The 12824-nt window shown below is 39.7% G+C and overlaps 1 non-coding gene across 1 annotated transcript; it reads left to right on the top strand.

Annotated features, from left to right (window-relative positions):
- Window positions 1-212: 212 nt before the first annotated feature.
- LOC136541026 (small nucleolar RNA R71) lies at window positions 213-321 on the top strand. Its single transcript, XR_010780138.1, has one exon. It is a non-coding gene; the product is annotated as a small nucleolar RNA R71 (small nucleolar RNA).
- Window positions 322-12824: the final 12503 nt, after the last annotated feature.

The following is a 12824-nucleotide window of genomic DNA, read 5'->3' on the forward strand; positions in this document are numbered from 1 at the left end:
AGCATGTTAATTTTTTAATTGAATGCATACCTCATTTATGAGGTTGGAGTCGATCATCGCTCCATCCTTGGTTGGAGACCATCTTCTCGATCAATGACTTTGCATCTGCAACACTTAGCGAAAGGAATGCACCACCACCAGCAGCATCTAAATGGCTCCTATCTAATGGCACTAATCCAAGGTAGAAGTTTTGGATCAAAAGCTAGACTTCCATGCCATTATGTGGGCATGCAGAGACATACTCTTGCATTTGTTCCCAAGCCTTAGGAATCGACTCATCTGCTAGTTGTTGAAAACTAGAGATTTTATTGCGCAGAGCATTAGTCTTCCCCATGGTGAAGAACTTAACTAGAAAAGTGTTGGAACACTTGTCCTAGGTATCTACAGCATTGAGGTTAGAGTAAAACCATTGCTTAGCCTTTCCTAACAAAGCGAAGAGGAAAAGGCAAAGATGTATAGCCTCTTGGCTCACTCCCTTAATGGTTAATGTGCTACAAATCTCCAAGAAATGTTGGAGGTGAGCATTTGCATCCTCGTGGGCTTTCTCACAAAATGAACTAGCTTGAACCATCGTAAATAACGCTGGCTTAAGCTCAAAGTTAGTGTCCCCATTGATAACATTAGGCTCGGTGGCCACATTAGCAGTCGAGGGTGAAGAAAAATCATGAATGGACTTATCACCCATGATCATGTAGGGTAGTGATAGGATATGAGGAAAAAAGGATAAACTACTTAGGATAACTAACAAAAACCTAGCTAATGAATTCAGCCTTATAATTTCAATGCTAGTTGCCTTCCCTAGTAACAGCAGCTAGAAATGCTTGTTGATATTTCTTAATGACTATTATAGGAATTCTGCAAGTACACAGAACTATTGCGTAGCACTTAGCTTGATAAGTACCAAGTGTCAAATTTATAATTTATCCCATAGGAAGGTGGAAGGCTAGAATTTATAAGTGGACTATGGTTTGTTAAAGTTATGCTTGAGTTGATCCTAGGTAAGGTGAATGATAGTGAAGGATGAGTGTGAACTACCTATACTAACTACTAAATACATGCTAACCAAAGATGGCTAGGTGGGAGAGCGAGCGATATATCTTTCTAGTAACTAAGGGTAAACAAATAACTAGGAGAAATGCGATAGTACTTCGGGGCACAACCCACTTACCAACTAGGAGAGTTAAATAGACAAGGTCTGCCACGAGCCCTATGATTTAATAACTAGACCTATCATGGTGGAATACAGAGGATGGACATGGTTGTCACCACTTGCCACCTACCACAATCTATCTAGAGGCTTAGCCATATCCACAGGTAATCTATAGCCTAAGCACCACGCTTGATCTATAAACTTACTACTTTGATCCGAGCTCCGATGAAATGAGATCAAAGCACCCTAACCAGATAGTGGAACCTGGTACTAACGAAAGACTACTAATGATAAGATGACCTATGCTACTATTGCCAAACAACAAGCACCTAAGCTCACTAATGATGAAAACTAATGACTAAGTACTTGCAATAAAGCAAGCAATACTAGAATAACATACTAAAATTAATACTGAATAAAGTAATACAAAAATGAAAGAATTACAAAGGAGCTATACCAAACCTAGAAAACTCTTTCCAGACTCTGAGAAGCTTCGCTCTTGCTCTACTCCACTACTAGACTACTACTATATAGCAATGCTAAGCTAGAAAGCAAAGAGAAGCTTGGAGAGCTTGGAAATGAATGGGGCACTTCTCCATCGAGCTCCACACCCACTATTTATAGTGTATAGTGAGGGGAGGGGTATTTGTTGGTAGTGGCAAGGTCGATGGAGCACCTAGGGCATCGAGCAGCGCTAGGGGGCTACCAGCTGGCCCTCCATTCCACCGCCTTATGATCCAATGGTGATGGTTGGCTCCCAATGGTGGTTGTAGAAGAAACACATGTCAAAATTCGATAGGTAAGTGGGTTGGAGAGGCTCCAAGCCTATGAGAATGGGCCTAGGGATCCATGGCCTCTCCATCATGACCCTTGGTTAGAACTGACTTAAATCAATGCATCCAATTGGTTCTAGAGGGGCTCCCATGGATTAGTGATGTGGCAAAGTGCTTAAGTTGGCACTTGGTAGGGCCAGGTAGCACTGGCCTATGGGCCCAAGTGGCCCTGCCACATCCACTTGCTTCCTTGGTCCATGTTTGTCACCATTTTGGCCAAATTTGCCATATTTACTGCATACAAATAATTCTATAAGCGCAACTGGAACTAGGTGAATTATAAACAAAACCTCACTTTACCATGCTTTTTGGTGGAATGTTGATGGTCAAAATGGGTGTTAGTGACCATCAATAGTTACCTGAGAAAGTCATGCAGGAACATCGCCTCACCACCAGGTTCACACCACCGTAGTCTGCTCTCAGTCGTCGGTAGTTCTCTCCATTGCGTCCCTGGCCTCAACCAAGTAGCCAAACGAAGTTGCAGTGAGCTCCTGATGACTGTCCGACCCCATAGTTTTATCCATACCAATCTCTAACATGGTCGATGCATAAGTCCATGCCACCATGTCGCCATGGCAAGCATCGAGCTCACTGTGAAGCCTTACCCGCTCAATAGATAACCTTAGATGATGCGCTAGGTCACCAGCAATGGCGTAGGTGCCCTTACCACCGCCGATGACCTCGCCGGTGATGAGTACCTACCAGGTCAAAAGGCGGCACATCCACGATCAGCGCGGTCACACATTGTTGTCGACTTGGTCCCACACGTCAATGTCTGGGCTGGCTAAGGCTAGGGTGAAAAATGATTTTCAGCGGTTTTTGTTTTTTTCAGAAAATGTTTTTCTATGATGAATCTTGTTAAATTCATAACTAATTCCAAGAATTTGATAAAAATGTGAAACTTTTTGTGTAGCCTTTTTATGACGGGCTCTATCAAGAAAAATATTAGTTAGTCAATATAAGTAATTTTGGAATACTTAAAAATTCCATCTTTTAATAGAAAAATGCTTGTTGTATGATTTTTATAGATAAAAATATTAATCATGTGATGCTGAAACTGTTTTGTGAATATGTCATGTGTTAATATCTACCTCCACAAAAAGTTTGGTACCATTTTGATAATTCTAACCTGGTTAATTAATTTAAGTGCTGTTGAAATACCTTTTATTTATTTAATAAATACCAAAATGATGTATATAAATCCTTAAATGACTTTGGTGTGTTTTATAATTTGATTGGGACCTTGGAAAACCCAAACCCCTATTGTTTCTTGGCAATTTAATTACTTGCTTGATATGTTTTGAATCAACTTGTTTATATAATAATTAAAATGGTTTTATTAAATATTTAGTTTAGTTTATGAGTTCCTTATAATAATCATGAGTTATGGAAAATGTTAATCACTTCTTGTTGATCCATGTTAGTTCAATTTATTTCTTAATAACTAACTAATTAACTTGATTAGTTAAATAACTAAAATGCTTTATAATACTAACCCTAGTTCTTGGTGAAGGAAAGTTGTACTCAACTTTCTTAAGTTTGCTAGAGTTCTGTAATGCACTTATGTGTCTTTCATCATGCATCATGGCATACATTCCATCATATTAATTATGCATCATTCATTATGTGTATTGCATAAAAGAGTGAGAAGGTTCCGTGTTGATCAAGTTTCGGAGAAGGTCCATCCACCGTGGTGTTGGTGCCAAGTTTAACCTCTGGGTCCTTCTGTTGAAATCTAACCTTGTCTGCAACATAGACAAGCCCCAGAGCATAAACCCTTCTCCTGTTTTTACGAATCTTTTTTACACTTTAAGTCTTGTGAGACATGCATTAAGTAAATTTGGAGTTGGTTGAATACCATTGCTGCATGATTACCTTGGTATTCAAAATCCTTAGTCATACACACTAGTAATGCTTAGACTTCGATAGAAGTCGAATGATGATTTCATCATTCATAAGAAATAGGTTATACCTTGTTCTTCTCAGCTCTGCTTTTGGGTCGTGAGAATACCATAATGATAATATTTAACTAGAGACTAGGTGGGACTTGATGTTATGGTAAGTGTTCTTAGGCAGATAGGTTTGCCTAGTCATGCTTGTCCTATCTGTGTTGATTAAGGACCGTTCATTGTAGGCTTGCGTGTGGTCGAGACTTTGTAGTACTGGCCACATACTCCAGTAAGCCTGATACATTAGCTATCCCATTATGTGAAAAGATAACTATGCACTGGGCATGGGAGATGGTGGAAGTAGCATGTACACATCCTATGAATTCATCAAGGAATGGCACAGGGAGGTGGAGTACTGTGCTCTTAGGTAGCGTAGACTAATTCATGTTTTGGAGGATCCAAGTGAAGGTTGATATAAGTAGGTTCGAGACTTGCATATGTCGTGTGGTAAGGAAACTCCAGTTGGGCTTAATCGATTCGAATCATCGTTGCTCCTCGGTTATGGAGACTCAACCCTCTGACCATACATCATAGTTAATTAATGAAACATGGTTACTTCTAATTATGAGATGAGATGATGTGATTAATGAAGTGATTGATGTAGAACAGGTGCAATCTAGATACTACTAATAGCTCAATACAAAGCTAAAACTTTTAAAGTAAGGATCCACTTATAGTATGCTTTTCTGCAAAAGTTACTCTTGCTTCAAACTTTCCCTTAAACCTACATACCCTAGGAGTCTTTTCTTCTAGTCGGGTAAGACTTGTTGAGTACCCTCAAGTACTTAAGGTTTGTTAACCCCTATTGTAGGTTCAGACTTATGCTTCTAATCAAGGTCATGTCGGTGGGCTCGACATGATCTGGTTGTCTCTTCTACCTTTGGTGCTTTACCTAAGTGGCTTTTGTATTCCTACGCACCTTCTAGAACTTAAGTTACATTTTGACCAGAATATGTTTTATAAACTAATGTTATAAGTCTTCCACACTTTGATGTAAAATATTTTTGTACTAAATGTTATAATGTTGTGGTAACTCCATGGTTGATCTTGTATGAGTTGTAAAATGTGGATGATTCGGGGTTCCTCGAGGACACCCGATAGACTACCTGGAGTTATCTGGCTCTTATGTATAGCAGTCAGAGGTCCTTAGGACAATGATAGGTGCATGTGGGCCATATAATTTGAGAGGTTCTACCATAGCTAGTATAGGAGCTCATACATGGATCCGCGACAACATTACTTTTCAAAACTTTGAAAGAAACATACAAATTAAAAGTTTTTGAAGGTAACAAACTAAAAATGCTCTCTAAAGTAGCACCCGGTTTTAAGAACAAAACTAGATACACACCATATGTGAGTCCAGGAAGTCAAATCTCACATATAGCTACAAATAAGGGAAATATCAATAAACAATGCTCAATATATAACGTACTTAGTATATAGAATATAACCTTAGATAGCAAACAGCGTAAAGACAACTCTGATCTTAGGCGAAGACTCCAAATCCACAGGGACAACTGACTGGTTGATCACAAGCCTAATTCCTCTAAACTCTAGCAATCTGGTACCCATCTAGGATTTTTCCAAAGATTTAAAAATTAAAGCAAGCATAAGTACATGTCCTACTCAACAAATATAACATGGGGTTCATGAGGCTCAAAAGGCTGACACTAGTTTAATTGCGATTAGCTTTTAATGAGTCATCTTTTAGCAATTGAGTAGCAACAAGTTTATCACAAGCCCATAAACACATGATCAGGTAAACATGAATAATGAATAGCATAAATAGTAATCATTAGTGAGCATCTTTATCATCAGTTTCATCAGTGTTCATCATCTATTCCATAAGGGTTCCAAGGCCGCTCGTGATCATGAGCATGGCTGATATACCAGTTTTACACTCTACAGAGGTTGTACACTTTCACTATAAGTCGTGATTTACCCTTTCACCCGAGGTGATCAGCCTCTTGACCCACTACCAAGGAAGGTCGATAGGGTTCACTATGAAGCCTTTCAAAGGTTCGTCTAAAAAGTTAGGGCCATTAGATTCACTCGACAAATAGATATAGGAACCCCCCTATCGAATGGCACAATTCTATCAAGGCTATACACATAAGAGTAGAGGCTGTTCTATACCTGATTCGGCAAACCATTCTTACGCCAATAAAGGTAACCTTTAACAAGCTAGAAAAGGTCCTCATACTAAGCTAAAGCTAGAGCCATGTAGCCCTCACAGTTGTACTGTAAGTCCCGGATGATCACTTATAGATAAGTCCTTAGGGAGAGGAATCTAGAGCACCATAAAATAGCCCAATGCTCTAGCGTCCTTGTTCCATGTTGCTAAAAAGCATCTTTTAATGTTTATTGCATATACCATTAGTCAAGTTACAAGATCATGGTCTTTGATTGAGCACTAGCATCATACTACCCAATGCAATACCCCATAGGTATCAAGGTATAAGGTACAAAGTACTAAGAAATCCTTAGTGGCAGTTAAGGTAGACACATGCAGTATGAATTAAATGATTAAAGGTGTATAGGACAACAAAAAAGATCCCATGCTATACTTGCCTTAAAACACCGATCCTTTGGTAAGCTTTAATCTTCAACGTTCTTCTTCTTCTTCTTGATCACCACGTATATCTCACCGACTGGACGTAATCATAAAGCACCACACAAGCATCCATACAAACATACATGAAGCAAACAATAGATCTAAATTAGAATAGTACACCAAACATAAAATCAAGATAAAAAGTTTGTAAAACGAATCTACCTCTCGCTATGAACACACAGACTCGAAAAGCGCACTAATCGGAGCTTCGGTGAAAAAGATACATCTACCGAAAGATTTGCTCATAAAACTATTAGCTTCATGTGTTTTAATTATATAAAAACATATATAAGATATTTTATAGATAATATAAATTAAGTCAAATTTAGATTTAAAATATAATACTAAAGTAAAACAAATCATATTTTATTTATAAAACCCAATTGCATAATTGTTATTCAAGATATGATTTAAATCATGAAATTTCAGAAAAAATAATATGGTAAACACGGTTACTAACACATAGATCTCATCGCTATGAATCTAACACAACTTGAATGGGTCAAAACGCATCTAAAACACAAAAGATATGATTTAAACAAAATTTCCTTTAATTGAATAATAGATTAAATCTAATCATGAATTTTAAAAGTTTAAAACATATCTAAAAGTGGTATAAACATGTAGATTATGAAATTACAAACCTAACGCAAGTTGAATGGGCCAAATCGGAGTTAAAACGGAGAAGTTATGGCTAAAACAAAATCAGTGGCAAATCAGTAAATAACTGAAAACGCATTTTAGACTTAACCAAAATGAAATACGTTTTCAAGAGAAGAAAATGGAATCAGGGAAAATGTTTTGGACTACGGGTTCAATAATAGAAAAACTCAAGGGCTCTTTTGCAATGTTGACCGGCGAAGAGGTATTGTGAAATATGGACCGTCGGATCTAATTTGGACGGCGCTGATTAGATCACGGTGGCGAAATAGGAGAGAGCCGGCCGGCTACAGTGCCCCGCGCGGTGGAAGCCATGGCCGGCGGCGAGGAACTCGGCGGCATGCATGATTCAAGGCCTACGGCTATGGTTTTCAACGGGAACGACAAGGGGCGAAAGAGGAGGTCAATGCGAATTCACCTAGCTGCTTCCTACGAACGACTGCGGGTCTGTGGCGGCGTGGAGAGGACGGCAGCGTGCGGCTATGGCGGCACTAGGGTGTGGCATGTGGCTGCGGTGCTCGGGCAATGTAGCGGCTCACTATCAGGTTAAGCGAGGGTGGTGGGGTGCGGGCGGCTTATATGGGGCGGAGCGGCGTGGCACGCATGGCAGGGGAGGAGTCGGGAGCGGCGCGGACACGGCCTCCATGGCAGCGGCGGAGTCCAGCTCGGTTACGCATGAGAGGATGAAGAAGACCCCACCAGGTGGGCCAGGCGCATTAGTGGGATGGAGAGAGGAGGCACGGCGCGGGCGTCTAGTTGGGCCGGCGCTCGGCTGGGCCGCCTGCCAGAGAGAAGAGAAGTGCACGGGTGGGCTATGGTCTTTAGCTTGGTGACGGTGGCCCAAGAGAGGAGAGGTGGGCCACTAGTTGCTGGGCTGCGCAGGAGGGGAAGAAAAATAGCTAGGCCGCTTGGCTTGCGGGGCCGGCTAGGCCAAAAGAGAGAAGAAGGGAGAATAGAGTTTTCTTTTCATTTTTTTCAAATCTTCCTCCTATTTTGTTTTCAAAGCCAAATTCAAACATGACCAAAGTCAAATTCAAATGAGGTTTCAAATATACTTTTTCAACCCAAGTAAAAATGAGGAATTTTAGTAAGTCTTCCCAAAAAATTATTTTTACAACTTTTTAAATTCTTTTATTTTTTCCTTTTTCTTTTCTTTTTCTTTTATTTCAAAGCCATTTTCCAATTTACTTCCAAAGAATTTGAATTCATTTAAAATTTTGAATTTAAACCACTCAATCAAATACGTCAAATGCAAGGGCATGTATGCACAAACATGTTGCTAAACCTTATGATGAATTTTAATTTAATGAAAAATTTTATTTTCTTATGTTTTCATGAGCACAAAAATTTAAAATTACCTCAATTTACACCTATTTCCAAAAGAGCAAATTTTAGGGTGTTACATCTAATCTCCATTATCTTTGTTGTAATGCCTCGTGAAGACTTTATGGTGACTCAAGTAGAAAACATAGAAAAGTTTTCAATTCTACAGGACGTCACATGAAGAATCGAACTTCTCTGACAATGCTCTGCTGAGTGCCTTTCAACATTCTATCAAGGTAAGTGAGGATAGTGTATAAACTATAGCCCTATATAAGTAAGTTGTGTCTTGCTAATGTTGTGAAGACATATAGGATGAGCATCCATCATATCATCCATATAAGGTTGAAATATAATCATAATTTAGATTTCCTCCTTTCATTCTAGGGTAGCTATTCTGCCTTATACCTATTCTATTCCAATAAATCTCATCATGTACCTAGGTTTTGTTAATTAATCATAGTTTGAAAATCCTTGTTCCATAGGTTCCTAATACTTGGGGAACTTCTAGATGCACTTTATCTACTATGTCAACTCAATACGAAACCCTAGGACTGATCCTTGGCTTCTCAACCTATGCATGTGTTGTGTCTTGGTTTCTTCTATCCTGACACATGCTATTCCCTAGACTTTTATAGCTGACATGTGTTGGTTGAAAGTTACTGCAATTATACCCTATGGTGGTACCATGATCAGTGACCATGGTACAGTGTCAAAACCTAGGATCTCCTATGGAATGCGACCATAAGGAGATTCTGCTGGGCGCTCGCTATTATCGAGGTCTATGGTCATGATCCATTATAGCCCATAATTAATGTGCTTTCTCTCTCCATGGAACCTCTTTTAGGAATTCACATCCATGTTTCTCTTGAATTTCCTAAATCCCTTGTTAGTTGCAACCATCTTTTAATTTTGGATGTAATTTCCAAAACAACCCATGTTGTTTTATGAACTTCTTACAAGTTAATGTGCTTGACACATTTCCTTTTCAGTTACTCAACCCAAGGTTTTTGTCACTTCTTAATCTTGGGATGAGATTTCTTTAACTAGGGATGATTGTAACATCCTAGATGTTAAAAAGAATTAAAAACTTGATCATGAGCATCATCAAGCATAATCATCAAGTGTCATGTCATTTGTGCATTTTAAGGTTCAATTATGGCATTCATATGTTGCATATATGGTGTTTCATATGTTGCGTGATGTCAACGTTAGTGATTAAGGTTCTTTGTGATTTTATATATGTGAATTTCTTAAACAAATAAAATTTTGTTAAAATAAACTTTGAAGAATAAGGTGTGCTCTTTAATACGGAATGAAAGTTGGTTTAAGTTTCTAAATCAAATATGTTTAAATTTGAGCTCAAAAATTGAATTCAAGGCTGACTTTCAAACTTAGTAAATTTGTGCTAAGTTATTGAATATCAGTTGTTAAGTTCAATTTTTGGGTATTTATTAACTCAATTTTCATAAATAAAAATTGCTCAACTTTTATTTCATGAATTAGTATGATGTTTGGACTTTGATAATGTGCAATTAGTTGTAATGTTTGATACATGTTTAGCTTCTATTTAATTGTCCAAAGTTGCTTATCTAGAATAGTTTCAAAAACCCTAACTGAAGATCAGTTTTCATTTTGAAAGTGCTTCTTTTCAAAATCCAGAAACTTAAAAACTATCAAGATTTTGGGGGTGGATCCTTTAAGCAATGTTGGAGATCTCAAATAGATAAACAACTTTGCTTAAGGCTGCTCATCAAGTCATTTTGCAAAATCGAGAGAACGAGAGAGGAGAAGATCGGGCTTTAGTCTTCAATAGTAAAACCGACAGCAGACTGCTCAGCTTCTCACTGTCAACCGCCACCACCCTATTGCTGCTTCTCAATGTGTAGGCATGTAGCTACTTCACGGTGGCATTAGCAATAAGCTATAGGCTTTTCCTAGAGACCTCGCCCTCAGCCTTCATTTATCCAATCGCCGGTCAACTCTCTCTTTTCCCGCCACCACCAGTAGAGCCCTGTCGTCGACTGAAATTTGTTGCCGTCGTTGCACAGGTGCTCAATTAACCACTCTCACAGCTCTGCCTCACCCTTGCACTCCTCTCTAACCTACTAGCTTGTCTCACCATCACCATTGCCCTTGCCACTAGTTGCCGCCGTGGCTGGCTCGCCATGGTCGCCGAGCTCCACCTCACCATGGCCAGCCATTCCAGAGCTGCTCTCGCTCCCGCTCTTGTCATTTTAATACTTTGGCATGCTGTGAAGCTCATCATCTTCTCCTATTTATTGCTACCAAGTAGGTCACATTGGAACACTACCTCACCATCGGTTCATGCCACCGCCATCCTGCTCTCACCATCGGTAGTCCTCTCTGCCATGTCCCCGCCTCAACCAAGTAGCTGAATGAATTCATGGTGACCTCCTGATGATGTTTAACACTATAGTTTTATCTCTACTTGTCTCTAATGGCTGGCGTGTCGCTCACCGTGCCCCCATGCGACCATGCCCTGGCATCAAGCTCACCGTGAAGCCTTACCCTATCAACCTGATACCCTTAGATGATGCGCTAGGTCATCAGCGATCACGTAGGTGCCACTATTGCCACCGATGACCGCACCGGTAATGAGTACCTGCCCGTCAAAGGGCGGCACAGCCACGATGTGTTGTCATCGACTTGGTTCCAGTGTGTCAGTGTCTGGGGCTAGGTGAAAAATGATTTTTAGCAGTTTTTTTTCTGAAAATGTTTTTCTATGATGAATCTTGTTAAATTCATAACTAATTCCAATAATTTGATAAAAATGTGAAACTTTTTATGTAGCCTTTTCATGATGGGCTCTATCAGAGAAAAATATTAGTTAGTCAATATAAGTAATTTTGGTATACTTAAAAATTCCATATTTTAATAGAAAAACTGCTTCTTATATGATCCTAGGTGGATTTGGGTAGTTTCTGCATACGCAAGCGTGGTGCTTGGGTATGGAGAGATAAGTGAATGCATTGTCCCTTTCCATGGTTGAGGGGTAGCCGGTAAGTGGTGTGGTGATAGCCTTAGTCCATCCCTTGTAATCCCCCATGTTCGACTAGGGTGTAGGAGTCTAAATTGACACATGAGGTTGTTGGCAGACTAGTACTCGGTGGCTGCCCAACCTGCTTCACACTTAGCCCTAAACCTAATTATGTAATTTGTATGATCATTAACTAATATTTGTATGACTATACTAGATCAATGCCTGCTCAACTTAGGATTGTTCTTTTATTCTTTCTCTTTATTTTTATCCTTTGAGGAATGCCAAGTGTGTGTCCACTATCTTGAGAATACCATTCTTACCCTATTACAAACATTGTTGTACTTGCAAGCATTATTATTCAAGTTCATATCCATACTAGACTCTTAATCAAATGCCTTCCTTTGGGAAATATAAATAACAATACCCTGAATACTTCTAGGTGAAATACTACAATGATAGCTCCGTGCGCTTGCGGATAAATATCTAAAATTGTTAAGGAACTGTCAAGGCACTTCTAGCATCGTTGCTAGGGATAAAAACTTAGTAGCAACGCTCGGTCTTGCCAATCGCTATTTCTAGCACCATTGCTGAGGATGGATTCAAACCCCATTCTTATTAGTGACATTAAGAAATGCCAACAAGCATTTCTGGCGCTGTTGCCGAGGAAGGCATATTGATTAAAGAATCTAGTAGGACATGTTCATGATAATATGCTTGTAAGGTAGCCATTGTTTATGCAGGCTAACTTTGCTTGTTTTCTCCTATTGTGGATGAAAATAGGATACTGTATGACCAGTTTTGACCTACTGAACAACTACACTCAAAATCTGAAGGGACTCCTAAGGAAGAAATGGTCTGTGCCGCTTCTTCTTTTGCTACTCCTCTGGTAGTCAAACCAATCACCCCCACACCGATCCTGCTACTTCGAATCATGGACAAGACCCTCTATGACTACTCCACCCCTATTGTTATCAACGTGCCTATTGGGCCCACTGTTAACATTGGGGATGGGAAATTTGAGCTCCTGTACCGGCCTCATCACGATGGTGCAGGCAAACCAATTCCATGGTTTGCCTAGCGAGGATGCAAACATGCATCTCCAACACTTCCTCAAGCTATGCAACACCATCGTCATCAAGGATGTTGCATCAGAGAGCATCAGGCTCCGCTTGTTTTCTTCTCCCTCTTAGGGAAGGTGAAGGAATTTTTCTACAAGGACAAGGAAGTTGTCAAGACGTGGGACAAATGTTCCACGATGTTCCTCGCTAACTTCTTCCCCATGGGCAAAACCAAT

This window comes from Miscanthus floridulus, chromosome 2 (genome assembly GCF_019320115.1).
Source record: "Miscanthus floridulus cultivar M001 chromosome 2, ASM1932011v1, whole genome shotgun sequence".
In the NCBI taxonomy this organism is placed as follows: Eukaryota; Viridiplantae; Streptophyta; class Magnoliopsida; order Poales; family Poaceae; genus Miscanthus; species Miscanthus floridulus.